Source organism: Rutidosis leptorrhynchoides, chromosome 2 (genome assembly GCF_046630445.1).
Source record: "Rutidosis leptorrhynchoides isolate AG116_Rl617_1_P2 chromosome 2, CSIRO_AGI_Rlap_v1, whole genome shotgun sequence".
Lineage (NCBI taxonomy): Eukaryota > Viridiplantae > Streptophyta > Magnoliopsida > Asterales > Asteraceae > Rutidosis > Rutidosis leptorrhynchoides.
In genome coordinates this window covers 237,071,256-237,091,200 of record NC_092334.1, presented here as the reverse complement: position 1 = coordinate 237,091,200, position 19,945 = coordinate 237,071,256, and positions in this window count along the sequence as shown.

The window sequence follows — 19,945 nt, the reverse complement described above, 5'->3', positions numbered from 1 at the left end:
TAAGTATACCTTATTGTGTGGGTTATTATTTATCAGCTATGGTTCGGGGGATGAGACCGCATAGCATAATAGGAGGTGGTATTTTTATTACTTTGATTGCTGAATATCTCAGTGTGGATATAAGTCGGGGGGGGGGGGGGGATTATTAGTAGAAGAACCAGAACCCCGCGATACGATAGGTTTAAATGTATACCATGGTACAAAAGTTTTGAAGAGGCGAAATAACGCCGCAGTACAATACCATGGTAGACATCCACAGGTTGAGAGAAACCAACAGCAAGGTAATGTAGGAGGGGGAAATGAAATGCAAGAAATGCAAAGGTTTATAGCTTCACAGGAGTACGAAAATGCTAGACAGAGAGCATTTGAAGATTGGCAAGTTCATCAAAACCAAATCATAGCTCATTGCCAACATATAGGTAGAAACTATATTCCTACACCAAAACCCATCTTCCCTCCCTGGTCTATAGAGATGCAACCACCGTATCCTACGTATAACCCTGCCGAAGCATTCTATAGCATCTATGGTTATGCTTGGAACCCCTATTGGTACCAGTATCATCCCTAGTCTACTTAGTTTTATTTATTTTGTAATTTGTAATGTTGATATGTTTAATACTTATGTTAATATTGTAATAGTTTTTATAATTTTCTAACTTTTATTCTTAGATTTTAATAATTTTGAATGTGGGGTAATATACCAAACTTCAAAAATATGTATATATGTTTGCAGTTTATCTTATGTACACAACAGGGTAAAACAACACATTTTCAAAGACTGGCATTAAGTTCAGCAAAAGCAACTAATTTTGACGACAAGATGCAAAATATATGTGAAATAACAACAAGACGGAATGAACAAATGATGTGCACCATTTATCATTCAGCAAACAAACGCCAATATATTTGGAAACTTTGGTAAAAATTTAATCATTTTCACACAAATCACCCTCAATAATTTAAATTGTTACTGATTTCTTGCAAATGAGGGCATTGCAAGATCGTAAGTGTGGGAAGGGGTTAAATTCTTTCGGATTTTCGGATTTTATAATTTTTATCTTAAACACTTGGTTACCATTAAAAATACTAGTAAAGCAGTAGTTGTATTAGAATCTAGTGCTCTCTGATAATAAAGAACAGCCCTAGTCTTATATACTGACTACCCAATTCTAGTAAAATTTTTAAAAATTTTCAATTAAATGAACTCAAAATCATGTTTATACATATTTATGAACAATAAAACTAGGTTTTAACACCGAAATTATTGTTACCTCGGAAAGGACATAAATTGAGAAACAAACCAAAATGTTAAAATTCATTTAAAATGGAATAGAGGACGATAAAAAGGAAAATAAAAGCCAAGTGTGGGAAAATTTACCAAGTTATCTTAAACATATGTCACATATATCTGTAACAAATAACTGAAAATACTTTTGCTTTGGACTAAACTAAACTGTTTTACCCGATGAAAGAAAAGAAAAGATGGATCTACACGATGAATCAATTCCATCATTAAAAGGAAGTAAAGTCTTCCGAAAAAGACACGCGCTTCTTGATTTAGGTCAAGAAGTTGTCGTCCAGACCAGCTGTAGGTTGACGAAAAATCTAGAAAAGTCATCACTAAAATCAGCAGAAAATCCACAGACCTCAGCATTAAACAGGGTCGCCAAGTGGTCAGATTTATCCTAACCATGAGAAGGATTTATCTCGTACAATGGGGGGGCACCATGCAAATTAGCTGGATAAGACTAATGAATTAGATCCCCAGAAAGGATAATCTCCTTAAAGATTAAAAATCAGCTTTTAAGCCTGATATTACTCAATCCTAGAGATTGACCTTAAAGATTGAGAATTCAAACTCATGGATTCAATGATATCTAAACTCGAGCTTGAACGAGAAAATATTTTGATCAAAATTACAAACTGATTTGTTTTCTGAAAACCCTATTTTCAATGCGTTCATTATCATTGAACGTAAAATCCTAGGAATTCACCTGGAATTCATTAGGTCACCTGAACTAAATCGGGTGTCAACCGTAAGAACGGTGGTTGCATAGCATGGTCAAAGACAGGACCTTGTGCCAGACCGAAAAATTATAAGGATGAGCGTTACTATTGCTCCTACCAAGGATAGTAATTGCGTCCGACACGTTATAGACCATAATTAAAAGCATGTCAGGGGACATTGCCTTAACAGTTGCTTGTTCAACGCTTTCCTTTACAACCGGACGGTAGTTTACCGAAAGGTAATATACGGGACAAGTAAACTGGATGTGTTGCTTTCCAAATACAAGGTTAGCAAGTGGGTGACACAAAACCATAAGTTTTGAGCTAAAATTTTCAAATCTGAAACCCACCAAACCCACAAAAATATTTTTTTGCAAACACCGGTGAGGGGTTATTCTGGAAAACTTATCTAGAGTAAAAACTATATTTAATTTTCAAAAGATCAAATGTTTTCATAAAGATCCAATTTCCTTAATGGATCTAAATTTTTATAGTCATGTGGGACTGTAAACCATATCGTTACTACCATTGTTTATACCACCGTATAGAAATCACTTATGTACAAAGTGTGAAGAATAAAGAAGTGATTCTAGTATTTCAAGACGATATTGCTTGAGGACAAGCAACGCTCAAGTGTGGGAATATTTGATAATGCTAAAAACGAACATATATTTCATAGCATTATTCCTCAAGAAAGACAAGCTTTTAGTTGCAATTGTTCTATTTACAAGTGATATTCGTTTAAATAATAAAAGGTGAAGACAAAAGACAGATTCGACGAATTGAAGACGCAAACGACCAAAAAGCTCAAAAGTACAAAAGACAATCAAAGAGGTTCCAATTATTGATAAGAAACGTCTCGAAATTACAAGAGTACAAGATTCAAAACGCAAAGTACAAGATATTAAATTGTACGCAAGGACGTTCGAAAATCCGGAACCGGGACATGAGTCAACTCTCAACGCTAGACGCAACGGACTAAAAATTACAAGTCAACTATGCACATAAATATAATATAATATTTAAATAATTTTTATAATTATTTAATATATTATATTTATTTATAAAACCGTCGGTAAACAAAGAGCCAAACTTGTGTGAGCTGTAAAAGCAAACTCCGCGACTCGCAGAGTTTGAAGGCCAAAAGGGCTGCGAGTCGCGGAGCCCCAAACTCTGAAAATCCCTATAAAAGCAAACGAATTCTGATCACAAAAATCATCTTTTTTTCCTTCTTCTCTCAATATATACGTAATATATATTTATAATTTAATTTTAATTTTAATTATAATTCTAATAATAAGGGTATGTTAGCGAATGTTGTAAGGGTGTAAGTCGAAATTCTGTCCGTGTAACGCTACGCTATTTTTAATCATTGTAAGTTATGTTCAACCTTTTTAATTTAATGTCTCGTAGCTAAGTTATTATTATGCTTATTTAATCCGAAGTAATCATGATGTTAGGCTAATTACTAAAATTGGGTAATTGGGCTTTGTACCATAATTGGGGTTTGGATAAAAGAACGACACTTGTGGAAATTAGACTATGGGCTATTAATGGGTTTTATATTAACTAAACAATACCTTGTTAATTTAATATACAAACTTATAATTCGACGTATTTATATATAACCACATACGCTTGACTGGGTACGGTGGGCGGGATATCTATAAATACCAATAATTATTCATTTTACCGGATACGGAACTGGATTAATAGTTAATAGACTTGTTGAAACAGGGGTGAATTACATTCAAGGGTAATTAGTGTAATTGTTAACAAAGTAGTAAAACCTTGGTTTACACGCAGTCGATAACCTGGTGTATTCATTAAACAAAGTATTAAAACCTTGTTACAATTCGAATCCCCAATTAGTTGGAATATTTGACTTCGGGAATAAGAATAATTTGACGAAGGCTTTCGCTCTTTATATTTATGACTGATGGACTATTATGGACAAATCCGTATGGACATATTAAATAATCCAGGACAAAGGACAATTAACCCATGGGCATAAAACTAAAATCAACACGTCAAACATCATGATTACGGAAGTTTAAATAAGCATAATTCTTTTATTTCATATTTAATTTCCTTTATTTTATATTTAATTGCACTTCTAATTATCGCATTTTTATTGTTATTTTATTTAATTGCACTTTTAATTATCGTACTTTTTAATTATCGCAAGTTTATTTTATCGCATTTTTTATTATCGTTATTTACTTTACGCTTTAAATTAAGTCTTTTATTTAATATTTTACATTTGGTTTTAACTGCGACTAAAGTTTTAAAATCGACAAACCGGTCATTAAACGATAAAAACTCCCCTTTATAATAATAATATTACTTATATATATATATATTTGTATTTTTATAAAAGTAAACTAATATAGCGTTAAGCTTTGTTTAAAAAGATTCCCTGTGGAACGAACCGGACTTACTAAAAACTACACTACTGTACGATTAGGTACACTGCCTATAAGTGTTGTAGCAAGGTTTAAGTATATCCATTCAATAAATAAATAAATATCTTGTGTAAAATTGTATCGTATGTAATAGTATTTCCTGTAAAAATATAAGCTATTTTATATATTACTCTGCTCAAACATCATTTAGCTATACACTATTCATGCAGTCAATGCAGTAAAACGTGTCTAGACTAAGAATAATGAGCAGGTAATTTCCTAAGGATGATAAGCAGATGATTTCCGATAAAAATGATAAGCCAAACTTTTGACATGCAGACACGGTCGAAGTCCAGAATCACTAATGCATCCTAACGACTATCAGTTAGACACACTAATGCAAGACCTGGTTCGATAAGACCACTGCTCTGATACCAACTGTAGAGACCCATCCTAATCCATCCGGACGAAGTCCATATCGATTATAAACGATTCACAACAGTTGATTACATCGCGAGGTACTTGACCTCTATATGATACATTTTACAAACATTGCATTCGTTTTTTGAAAAGACAATCTTTCATTACATCGAAAGTTGACAACATGCATACCATTTCGTAATATATCCTACTACAATTGACTTAATAATAATCTTGATGAACTCAACGACTCGAATGCAACGTCTTTTAAAATATGTCATGAATGACTCCAAGTAATATCTCTAAGATGAGCAAATGCGCAGCGGAAGATTTCTTTCGCACCTGAGAATAAACATGCTTTCAAGTGTCAACCAAAAGGTTGGTGAGTTCATTAGTTTAACATAAATAATCATTTCATAATTTTAATAGACCACAAGATTTTCATTTCCATTTCTCATAAACATACGTCCCATGCATAGAGACAAAATATCATTCATATGGATTGAACATCTGGTAACCGACATTAACAAGATGCATATAAGAATATCCCCATCATTCCGGGATCCTCCTTCGGACATGATATAAATTTCGAAGTACTAAAGCATCCGGTACTTTGAATGGGGTTTGTTAGGCCCAATAGATCTATCTTTAGGATTCGCGTCAATTAGGGTGTCTGTTCCCTAATTCTTAGATTACCAGACTTAATAAAAAGGGGCATATTCGATTTCGATAATTCAACCATATAATGTAGTTTCAATTACTTGTGTCTATATCGTAAAAAATTTATAAAAGCAGCGCATGTATTCTCAGTCCCAAAAATATATATATATAAAGGGAGTAATGAAACTCACGCATATAAATATTGTAAAACAGTTAATAAAGCATTTGCATGTATTCTCAGCCCAAAAATGTAAAGAGTAAAAAGGGGCAAATGAAACTCACGCATATAAATATTGTAAAACATTTAATAAAGAATTTGCATGTATTCTCAGCCCAAAAACGTAAAGAATAAAAGGGATCAAATGAAACTCACCTAATGTATTTTGTAGTAAAAATACATATAGCGACATTAACAACTGAACAAAAGCAGGGTTGGCCTCGGATTCACGAACCTATATCATTTGTATATTCATTAATATATATATAATCGTAATCGAATAAATATGTACATTATTATTAGTGATGTAAATTATATATTTAATAAGTTATAAGTTTCATTATTTATTTATATATTTTCTTTTTATATAAATAGAGATTTAATATAGTTAACTTATGTAATTTAAAGATATTTTTATATATAAGAATCTTTATGTTTATACTTATAATTTCAACAATATAAATAAAACTTTCATTTTTATGTTCATAGATTATTTTAATAATAATAATATAGATAATTATAATAATAATATTGATATCTTTTGAGAATTACAAAGAGATAACTTTAGTAAAAATTAATATTAATGATAATACTTTTACTAATAACAATACTAATATTGAAAGCTCATGTTAAATATAAATGACAATCTTTATAATAATAATAATACTATCAATAATAATACAATGATAATAGCACTAATATTAATAATTTTTGTAATGATTATACTAATAATTCTTAAGTGATAATACTAGTAATAACTATGATAATATCATAAGTTACATTAATAATAATAATAATCATATAATTAATGCTAATAACTAACATAATAATGGCATTTAACAATAATAATTAATAGTAATAATCAAAATAATCAATAATGAAAATGATAATAATAATAATTATTATTATAATTCTAATAAGGATAACATTAATAAATATAATCATAATAATAATAATAATAATAATAATAATAATAATAATAATAATAATAATAATAATAATAATAATAATAATAATAATAATAATAATAATAATAATAATAATAATAAGAATGAAAAACTACCTTTAAGGCAAAAAAGTTAATAAACTGCCCAGGCCGGGACTCGAACCCGCGACCTCTCGATACTCGTTAACACTCTTAGCCAGTGGACCATGTATGTTTATCTGACTTTATTCCATCTCAGTATATATTAAACCCTTATATTTCCGACTTCATCTTCTTCCTCTTTTCTTTTCTTTTTTTTTATTTCAATCGACCAAAATATTTAGAACATCACAACCACGATTTTGAGACTTTAAATAATCATAAACAATCAATATCGAGTATTTGTATTAGCATAAAACGAGAAAAGAAAAAAAATGGAAATAGACCCACTGCAGTCGCTGTTTACTTTTGAAAAAAAAAATTGATTTTGCTTGTGATCACGTATTAGGCTATGAATCTAACATGAAATAGTTTAGAAAACATTTTTAGAAACATTCTAAATCATCAATTTAACTTGAATCTAAACAGATAATACGAATTTGATCGAAGAACGAATGTTGACTTTTTGAAATCAAAACTTTGACTTTAAAATTAGAAATTGATAAATAAAATTGGAACTTGATATTTTCCAGATAGGTTAAGTAAATGATTTAGAATGTAACTGCATTAACACATTTTGAAGTTTGGTTAGTAATTGAAGTATTCGAATATTGAAAAATAAACAGGGCAGTTAGTTGTTGTTCTTCCTCTAAAAGAATATGATAATTATAAGCTGTTTAAAGGTTTTTGAAAGTGGTATTTGATGATGTAAAGTCGTAATACCTCACTTAACAACAGAATTGAATTCGTTTGTAGTAAAAGAGATTGACAGAAGGTACCAATTAAGAACAGGAAAATTGGATAAAAAATAAAAAGTAGAAAGGTGCTGCTAACTGATTTTGGCTACATCTGTTTGTTTTCAAGTCTTAGTACAGAATTTAGATTAGTAATAGAGTCAGGAACAATTGTAGGATCGTGATATGCAATTAGCTGTAAGAATTCTGTCTTTAATTATAAATTATATTCAACTTCTATAATTAATTAAGCATTATATATAAATATTAATTCTAATAATGTTAATAATAATTATATTACAATAATAATAATAAATAATAATAATACTGGTAAATAATAATTATTAGTAACAATATAGATTTTAATTAATAGGAAATACCATTAATAATAAAAATAATAATTATTAATACTAATATTAACATTAAAAATAACAATGATAATAATAATTTTTATTAATCATTTTAATAAAGATAATAATAATAATAACAATATTGATAATATTATTAATAATTTGATAATGTTGTTAATAACAATATTGATAGCTATATTAATCTTAATACTTACAATATAACAAATTATATATAACAAATTTCATATTACATTATTAATATTACTAATAATACTAATGTTATTAATGATAAGAATGTAATAATAATATAACAACTATAATTAACTTGTAATTACATTTACTATTTTAATGCTACGATTTACTATTTATGCAATGTTTACTAATTATATATATATATATATATATATATATATATATATATATATATATATATATATAATTGAGTATTTATACATTATATATATATATATATTACAATATACATTCAATTATACATAAAATCATATCTATTTATACATAGATTCATCTTAACATAATTATTTCGTATTTTGTTTACGTATTTAATTCTAATTGATTAAAGGGTATTTTTATTAATTTAAAATTTTATATATTCATTTATATTTATATTTATATCTATATATGTATTTACATAATTATTTACATATAGTTGTTCGTGAATCGCTGGGATTAATCAAAGGTGAAATGTATGCATGAACACAGCTCAAAGTTCTTGAGATTCAGTTTAATAGACTTTGCTTATCGTGTCGAAACCATGTTAAAATCAAGTTTAAATTTGGTCGGAAATTCCCGGGTCATCACACCGCTCATGACCTAGTCGTAGTATTTTATGTATAATAATAATACTACGAATATTAATATAGTAATATTAATAATAATAATCTTTATTAATAATAATATTAATAAAATAAATAAATATATACAGAGTATATTAGTAATATATAGAGATAAAGAAATTTAAGTGTGTGCACAAGGAGCTGAACGAGTTCATTTTATACATGATTTCAGGATCTTGACTCCATGCAATCGCATGGAGTCCCAATGAATTTATCATGCGATCGCATGATGTTGGTTACCAGCTCATATGCACTAATTTCATCTGCCGACACTCGTTAATATATTTTTTATATATTTAATATATATAATTAATTATATATTATATTATATTTATGTGCGTAGTTAATTTGTAATTTATGTTCCAATGTCTTGTACGTTGTCACTCGACTTATGTCCGAGTTTTGGTTTCTCGAACGCATGCTCGTATGCTAAGAAAACTTGTCCTTTACATTTAGTGACTCGTACCATTATCAAAATTTAGACTTAATCATTGATGAATTATGAAAAATGTAACTTATATAATTGAGTGTTGTGGTCATTTGCTTCTATAAATCGGTGGTTCGTTGTTTATCAAAATATATTATTTTAAATTAGGACGTTTTATGACTAAGTTAATATATATATATATATATATATATATATATATATATATATATATATATATATATATATATATATATATATATATATATATCTTTCTATTTACAATTGTAAATTTATACGTAATATATATGTTTGAAGTATTTATCTAATGATATCATATTTAGTCTTTCAAAATTAATTATATTTCAAAGTTCGTTTTAAAATTGTTTAGAAGAATATTATAACACGTATCATTTATACTTTAAAACTTAAATAAATACAATTTATTAATGCCCTAACGTTTTAAATATCAATCGCATTACTACGTGAGTATTACTATCGTGTACTTAATTAATTTGAAAACATATATTTTTAATGAACATGTTTTGAATACAAGTTGCAAGTTTTCTATATATTTAATAATCAACATTTATTTAATCAAAGACATTTTAAATAATCAAGTTCTATTATATTGAAAGGTGTTTTAGTACATTTGAAAATAGATCAATCAAGTATTATGAAATTCAATCTTCCACTAACCTTTGTCTAACTCTCAAAACTTGACAATTTGTTCTTACTTGTAAATCACTTTACCATTTTTCCGAATATTGTTAAAATGGGAAGATTTCTCAAATCAATGTGGACCTCTCAACAGAGACCCGTAACCATAATTCATTGTATCTGATAATTCAATCATTTGATATTATCTTTTAATTCTATCAATAATTATTCTAAATATATTTTGAAACAAATACGTTTATGTAAAGTATTATACGTCTATTACTTTGTTAATATTTTCAAGTTATAATATATACACATATACATATATAATCATATACGTTCATATAATAGTTCGTGAATCGTCGAAATTCGGCCGAGGTTAAATGAATGTATGAACATAATTTAAAATTCTTGAGATTTAACTTAACAAACTTTGCTTATGATGTCAGAATAATGTAAAGATTAGAGTTTAAATTTGGTCGGAAATTTCCGGGTTGTCACAGCTGATCCTCTTGAGCTGTTGAGGTGTTGCTGTTGTTACCCTATTGTTGTTAGTTGAGGCTATAGGGTATCGCTTGTTATCGTATGCTATTTCTATAGTTTTGTTTCACTCACTTAGCCTTGTGCTAATCCCATCCTCTTCCCTGCAGGTTGACTGTTGCATGCTTGTTAGATTTCAGGGAGACGGACTGTTAGAAGATATGTTTGACAAGTCAAAAACTCTGATGTCGTGTATTTTGTAATAAGATAATAATATTATTGTTTTAATGTAACACCGAGATTTTATATTGTGACATGTGTAATATGTGTCTATTATGTATTTGTATTGGATTAATTAAACAGGTCTTCCGCCGTGATTTAAAAAAAAGGTGTTATAAGTTGGTATCAGAGCGTAAATTTGACAGCATGTGTACAGAAGTGCCATGTTCCCAAATCGTGTGTCGAGTCAAACATATCTCGGGGATGGGTTAAGTGAGTGATGTAGGTATATTTGTGTTAGTTGATAGATACTAACATTGTATACTAAGCTTTGGTGTGAGTGATGTGCAGCACAGACATGACTGATCAGGAAACGCAACCGGCCCTGTGACTGTGACGACCCGGAAATTTTCGATCAAATTTAAACTTAATCTTTATATAATTCTGACATGATAAGCAAAGTCTGTAAGGCTGAGTCTCAAAATGTTTGAACTGTTTCATATATTCAATTGACCTTCGACTGCTCTCCACGATTCACGAACAATTAATTGTAAATAGATATGTGTGTATGTATATATAAATAATAATTCGAAATATAATTTGAAGTATATTATATGTTATTGTTATTAAAAATTAATAAAATAAAAATAGGATATTATAATAATTTTTATTTAAAATATATCTATATATATAAATAAAGTATATTAAAAATAAATATTAAATGATTGTAATACTCGTTTGATGTTCCGAATGATATTAAGAAAGATAAAATCAAACTTATGTGATTTTAAAAAATGATGATCCAAAAATTAGTTCTATAAATTTTAGGCTTACTAAAAATGTATTTAAGATCTAGTTATTAAATTTTAACACTTTTTATATTTTACCCAGAATCGAGTGGGATAGTTGATGTAATTTTTATTTAATAAATTAATAATCGAATTTTATACCATAATGACCAAAATAAATAAATATAGTTAATTTAAAAATATGGGATCTTTCTGAACACTTTTATCCGCCCCTGATTATCAACGTACAACGATATTGTATTCTAATTAAAATCGTCGGCATATATTTACAAATTTAGATATCTGTAGAACACGTTTTATGTTATATATTATTATTATAATAATTATTATATTATTAATATTATTAAATTATACCTTTATGTTACGAATTAGCTATCCGTGATTTTGAATTATCAAATGAAGCCACTTTTGCTTTGTCTTCTTCTTTTCACAATTGGAATATTACTATGTATATATTATTTATGTACATATAAGCTGATATTATATCCTATCTATAACAAGAACTGTGTTAAATTTTGTTGCTTTTGCTTGCTTGATTCTTTACACTCTTTTATATATACATGCATATAGAGTACATCCTGTTTTCTATCTAAATCATGGATTCTAAACACTTTTCAAGAAGAAATCTATACCTGAACCGCATTAGATCTCAATTTCTAATTTCCATGTTCATCATCACCATCGCCCTGTTCTTAACAAAAATTGGAGTTTGGATTTTGTTACTAACTTTGATTTCCTTCATAAGAACTTCATAAACGTGGATCTAGGAAACAAATTCGTTGATCCTGTGACATATTATGGAAGCAGACCAGTGATAAATGGGGTGTCGTATTGATTGGGGAAAAGAAATCAATCGGTGGAGATTGACAGGAACCGAATGGTATATGTAGACAATCGAGCTGTTTATTGGGCCGTGATCCAACAACCGTTGTTCTTTTGGGCTGAAACAAAGACTGAATGATACTACTCGTTTTATAATTTTTTTTCTATTTTAACGATAATGATGATCATTATGATAATGATAAATGATGATGATAATTATGAGGAAGAAGAGAAAAATAGATACATAATCGGGTACATTATTATTGGGTTATGAATTAAAATAGAAACGAATAGTCAAAGGGACGGTTTAAGGATGTTATTCGGGTTAGCGGGATGTCGCGGGTTTAAACCCGGACTTGGGCATTTTTTTTAGGACTACTTCTAACAGGTAGTATTACTATTACCATTATTATTATTATTATTATCATCATCAATATTATTATTAATTTTATTATTATTGATATTATTATTATCACATCATTATTATTATTAAAGATAAGTATTAGTATTATAGTCACTATTAAGAATTATCATTTTTAAAAACTAACATTAGTATTATTATTAGAATTATCATTATTTTTATCATTATTATCTTTATTATTATTTTTATGAAAATGATTATAAATATTAATTTTATGAATATTATAATTGTTATTATCATCACTATTATTATTATTATAAATTTCAACATTAATATTATTATTAACATTATTATCATTACTATCATTTTTACTATTACTAGTAACATTATTATTATTATAAGAACTATATTATTATTTTTATAATATTACTATTATTATTATTATTATTATTATTTAAACAAACAAATGATATTTATATATTACAAGTATACTAATATTACATAATAATATGTTTTAATATATTGACTAATATATTATTATTTATATTAATATAAAATTAATTAAATTATATGTATATATACATACAATATAACATATATCTATATATATAACATTTGAAATAACAAAAATATTATTAAAATAAATAAGTAATATATTATATAATTAAAATATATAAAACTTGTTTGATTGTGATTATATGTGTTAATATATATATTTGATATAGGTTTGTGACTCCGAGGTCAACCTTGCATTGTTCAGTTCCGTCGTATGCATATTTTTACTACAAAATATCGTACCGTGAGTTTCAATTGCTCCCTTTTTAAATGCTTTTGCAATATATATTTTTGGGACTGAGAATACATGCGCTACTTTTATAAATACTTTCCAAAATAGACACAAGTAATCGAAACTACATTCTATGATTGGATTATCGAATCGAATATCACCCTTTTAGCTTGGTAGCCTAAGAATTAGGGAACATACACCCTAATTGATGTGAATCCTAAAGGTAGATCTACGTGCATTAACTCCTCCCATAATGGAAAATGGTATGCTTTAGTATTTCGAGTTTATATTATACAGACGAGTTTCTATTTGGGGATATTCTATATGCATTATGTTAATGTCGGTTACCAGGTGTTTAATTCATATGAATAATTTTTAAACACTTGCGAGTGTATGATTATTGAATAAAGGAAATCTTGTGGTCTATTAAAATTATGGAAACGATTGATTACGATAAAGTAATGAACTCACCAACCTTTTGGTTGACACTTTAAAGCATGTTTATTCTCAGGTTTGAAAGAAATCTTCTGCTGTGCATTTGCTCATTTAGAGATATTACTTGGAGTCATTTATGACATATTTCAAAAGACGTTGCATTCAAGTCGTTGAGTTCAGTAAAGATTATGATTAAGTAAATGACCGATTAGTTGGATATTATGAGATGGTATGCATGCCTGTCAACTTTCGATGTAATGAAAGTTTGTCTTTTAAAACGAATGCAATGTTTGTAAAATGTATCATATAGAGGTCAAATACCTCGCAATGTAATCATATGTTATTGTATCCATTCTTATAGATTAGGACGGGTCTTTACATGTGGTATCAGAGCGGTGGTCTTAGCGAACCAGGTCTTGCATTAGTGTGTCTAACTGATAGTTGTTTAGATGCATTAGTGGGTCTGGACTTCGACCGTGTCTGCATGTCAAAAGTTTTGCTTATCATTTTATGTCAAAAATTACTTGCTTATCATCCTTAAAGTCTAGACACATCTTACTGCCTCTATTGCATAGATAGTGTATAGATAAAATCGCATCTTAGTGTATCTGTTACTGTTACCTTTGCCTGACAACTTTCGAAATTTTCTCCGTAATCTGCGAAATCTTTATACTATATATAAGTATTCTATGTAATTAGAATACCATCTGATAGCCAAAAATCATTTCATACCGAAAAACCCTTTACTCAATCGTACGAAATGGAACTCGCCACTAGTTCAAGTTCTTCGGAATCCAACAGCTATTCCGACATAGATGTTCACCTAAGCTCCGAAATCAGCATCACCAGAATGAATCAACCAATCAGCCATCATCAATTCTAGATGAATTGGGGATGGGTTCGTATTTGACTTAATCAATGGAGACGCTAAGAAGGCGATCCCTTCCACCAACCGAATTCACCTCTTGGCGAAGAACCTGAAGCACTTACTGGCGAATCTGTTCGAAACACCATTTTTTCTCTCATTTCCAGAGTATCTCGCCACGACTATATCACAACTCAGATTCTAAACCTTATTCATTCGCTCGTTCCTACTGACAATCATCCCAAAGTAATGGAAGAAGTCAACAAGCTTCGCGCCCGAGTAGTGAATTTGGAGAATATGGTGAAAAACTTACAAACGCCATCATCAGCATCGGCAGCACCAGTTACACCAATAACACAAGTCTCAATACCACACGTCTCAACATCACCACCCTTATCTCGATCATTATCTTCGTTCTACATGACGTTCTACATCATTTATCTTCGTTCGACATGGCGATTATGTAATCTCTAATGTTTTAGAGATTATATATTCTTGTTCTAACGGTAAATCAAATGAGTTAAATATCATATTGACTCATTAAATCCATGATTACATCTGAAAAATATATATATATATTTTCATAAAGACTGTAATAAAATTCTCTGGTACAAAACATTACTTGTGAAATTTTTTTTAACGGGTAGGTAATACCCGAGAGATATATAATTTCACAATTAATATGTTACATTCTTCGAATATGAATCAGCAATCATCAACTATACTCACTACTTTCACAACAATATGCATTCTTTCATAGAAAATAAAAACAACCATACCTATTCAAATCCAATTACATATTCTGATTTTGAAATCTCAGAATTCAATTCTAGATATAATCGAAATCATCACTCTTAGATTCCTACAGCTTTTAAAAAAGTATACTTTGACTTCAAAACTGTGCTAGAACAACATTCCTATTCATAGAACCCAGAAAAATATTTGTATCATTCAAAATCCTAGAACATCATATGTATATTAATGATTACAATTTGTGTTCAAACCCCTCAAAATTCCTGAAGACACATCAAAATAATGAACAATTGAGATGATGATCCAACCACATGTTAACCACAGTCAGGCACCTGAAAAACTCTCGACACCAAAGTCATAGTTTAAAACGTATCCATGTCAGACCCTTTGGCATTTATTAGCTAAAATAACTTTTCAAGCTCTTTTCAAAATAGATAGTTTTGTCACAGCTCCAGCAAATCACCTTCAATTGTTCATTCGAATAAACCTTATTATAACGAGTACCCCTTCATCATTATTACCAGTGAACCTTTCATATCTCGTCACATTAGCAGTAAACTTATCAACAACTTTATTGATCTTTAAGCCTCTCCGAAAAATCACGATACTTATTCATTAAAACTTTATCAAGCACTCATCTACAACTTGTAACAATAATTGTCATACCAACTACTGGGAATTAGCAATCAGTATTTTGAATTTTCGCAGCAAATTTTACACCAACAGTTATATATATATACATATAACGTCTACCTCCAAGACTTACAGACTTCGAATGTGGAGTTTCTGAAAAACACCCTAAACTGTGAACTAGTTCTCCGAATTTTGGAAAAATACCGATGAAGCAGCAAAAACTGTAAACGAATTTAACAGTCAAAAGTTTAATGAAAAAGAATTGTGTGTTGGCAAAACTCAGAAAAGATAAGGTTTGGAACTGGAAAACGGATTGAGCAAACTATGAAGGAGGCTGTGGACAAATTACAAAGACGAAATTTACCTTCAAAGAATCCAAATGATTCAGTGTCTGCTGAAATCCTTAACAAATACCTTGCTCCTTACTCTAAAACCCTTGCGAACAATATTCTTCATCATCCTCTTATCTTAGAAATTCTAAGATATCAACATATCTTTCATTATAAATATTCTCAATATTTCTGAAGATATCTTCATAAATATTCTTGTCCGATATTAATTATCTCTCCGCGCTATCTGTGTTATATCATAAAAGAAAACTGTTTTAGTTTCTAAATCTCTGAAAACTTAGAGTTTGAATTATGAATGATTTTGAAGTAGTGTTGGAAATTGATGCATGAGTTAGTATAATATAATGACACTTGATCAACGTGATTATATTACAGTAAGTCATGCTGAGTTTCTAATGAACGTGATGATTCACAGACCATAACGTCATCATGTGCCATGTTACACGACTCTTACATTCTATCTAATCTCTAAACATATCAAGAACATATTTTCTTGATAGTTCTATCTTTTCTCGTGACTTATGGTAATTTAAAAAGTCAGACCGAAAAATCGAGACATATTATTACATTTAAGTAAAGAAAATTTTAATTTCTTTAATTGTCGAAGAATTGAATCTTATTACGAAGATTTTCTCTAAATCCCTTGAATTCCGGAATTTAACAGTGACTACGGCAATAGTTAAGACAAATCTTTATTTTCTCATTTCACTATTTTGCGATAACTTCACTCATACTCTTCGCGTAATTGAATTGTTTTATCCATATTACTCAATGATGATAAAACTCTATTCATCAACTGCGTCATGAAAACACTCTTATTGATAGCCATGAGGACCTCGATCAAATTTCGGGGACGAAATTTCTTTAACGGGTAGGTACTGTGACGACCCGGAAATTTCTGATCAAATTTAAACTTAATCTTTATATAATTTCGACACGATAAGCAAAGTCTGTAAGGTTGAGTCTCCAAAGTTTGAACTGTTTCATATATTCAATTGACCTTCGACTGCTCTCGACGATTCACGAACAATTAATTATAAATAGATATGTGTGTATGTATATATAAATAATAATTCGAAATATAATTTGAAGTATATTATATTTTATTGTTATTAAAAATTAATAAAATAAAAATACAATATTATAATAATTTTTATTTAAAATATATCTATATATATAAATAAAGTATATTAAAAATAAATATTAAATGATTGTAATACTCGTTTGATGTTCTGAATGATATTAAAAAAGTTAAAATCAAACTTATGTGATTTTAAAATAAACAATGATCTGAAAATGAGTTCTATAAATTTTAGGCTTACTAAAAATGTATTTAAGATCTAGTTATTAAATTTTAACACTTTTTATATTTTACCCAGAATCGAGTGGGATAGTTGATGTAATTTTTATTTAATAAATTAATAATTGAATTTTATACCATAATGACCAAAATAAATAAATATAGTTAATTTAAAAATATGGGATTTTCTGAACACTTTTATCCGCCCCTGATTATCAACGTACAACGATATTGTATTCGAATTAAAACTGTCAGCATATATTTACAAATTTAGATTTCTGTAGAACACGTTTTATGTTATATATTATTATTATAATTATTATTATATTATTAATATTATTAAATTATACCTTTATGTTACGAATTAGCTATCCGTGATTTTGAATTATCAAATGAAGCCACTTTTGCTTTGTCTTCTTCCTTTCACAATTGGAATATTACTATGTATATATTATTTATATACATATAAGCTGATATTATATCCTATCTATAACAAGAACTGTGTTAAATTTTGTTGTTTTTGCTTGATTGATTCTTTACACTCTTTTATATATACATGCATATAGAGTACATCCTGTTTTCTGTCTAAATCATGGATTCTAAACACTTTTCAAGAAGTTATTTATACCTGAACTACATTAGATCTCGATTTCTAATTTCCATGTTCTTAACAAAAATTGGAGTTTGGATTTTGTTACTAACTTTGATTTCCTTCATAAGAACTTCGTAAACGTGGATATAGGAGACAAATTCGTTGATCCTGTGACATATTATGGAAGCTGACCAGTGATAAATGGGGTATCGTATTGATTGGGAAAAGAAATCAATTGGTGAAGAGTGACAGGAACCGAATGGTATATGTAGACAATCGGGCTGTTTATTGGGCCGTGATCCAACAACCGTTGTTCTTTTGGGCTAAAACAAAGACTGAATGATACTACTCGTTTTATAATTTTTTTTTCTGTTTTAACGATAATGATGATCATTATGATAATGATAAATGATGATGATAATTATGAGGAAGAAGAGAAAAACAGATACATAACCGGGTACATTATTATTGGGTTATGAATTAAAACAGAAACGAATAGTCAGAGGGACAGTTTAAGGATGATATTATGGTTAGCGGGATGTCGCGGGTTCAAACCCGGACTTGGGCATTTTTTTAGGACTACTTCTAAGAGGTAGTATTACTATTACCATTATTATTATTATTATTATTATTATTATTATTATTATTATTATTATTATTATTATTATTATTATTATTGTTATTATTATTATTATTATTATTATTATTATTATTATCATCATTATTATTATTAATTTTATTATTATTGATATTATTATTATCACATCATTATTATTATTAAAGATAAGTATTAGTATTATCGTCACTATTAAGAATTATCATTTTTAAAAATTACATTAGTATTATTATTAGGATTATCATTATCATTATTTTTATCATTATTATCTTTATTGGTATTTTTATGAAAATGATTATAAATATTAATTTTATGAATATTATAATTATTATTATCATCACTATTATTATTATTATTATTATAAATTTCAACATTAATATTATTATTAACATTATTATCATTACTATCATTTTTACTATTACTAGTAACATTATTATTCTTATAAGAACTATATTATTATTTTTACAATATTACTATTATTATTATTATTATTTAAACAAACAAATGATATTTATATATTACAAGTATACTAATATTACATAATAATATGTTTTAATATATTAACTAATATATTATTATTTATATTAATATAAAATTAATTAAATTATATGTATATATATATATATACAATATAACATATATCTATATATATAACATTTGAAATAACAAAAATATTATTAAAATAAATAAGTAATATATTATATAATTAAAATATATAAAAACTTGTTTGATTGTGATTATGTGTGTTAATATATATATTTGATATAGATTCGTGAATCCGAGGTCAACCTTGCATTGTTAAGTTTCGTCATATGCATATTTTACTACAAAATATCGTACCGTGAGTTTCGTTTGCTCCCTTTTTAAATGCTTTTGCAATATATATTTTTGGGACTGAGAATACATGCGCTACTTTTATAAATGCTTTACGAAATAGACACAAGTAATCGAAACTACATTCTATGGTTGGATTATCGAATCGAATATCACTCCTTTTAGCTTGGTAGCCTAAGAATTAGGGAACATATACCCTAATTGATGTGAATCCTAAAGGTAGATCTACGAGCACTAACTCCCCCCATACTGGAAAATGGTATGCTTTAGTACT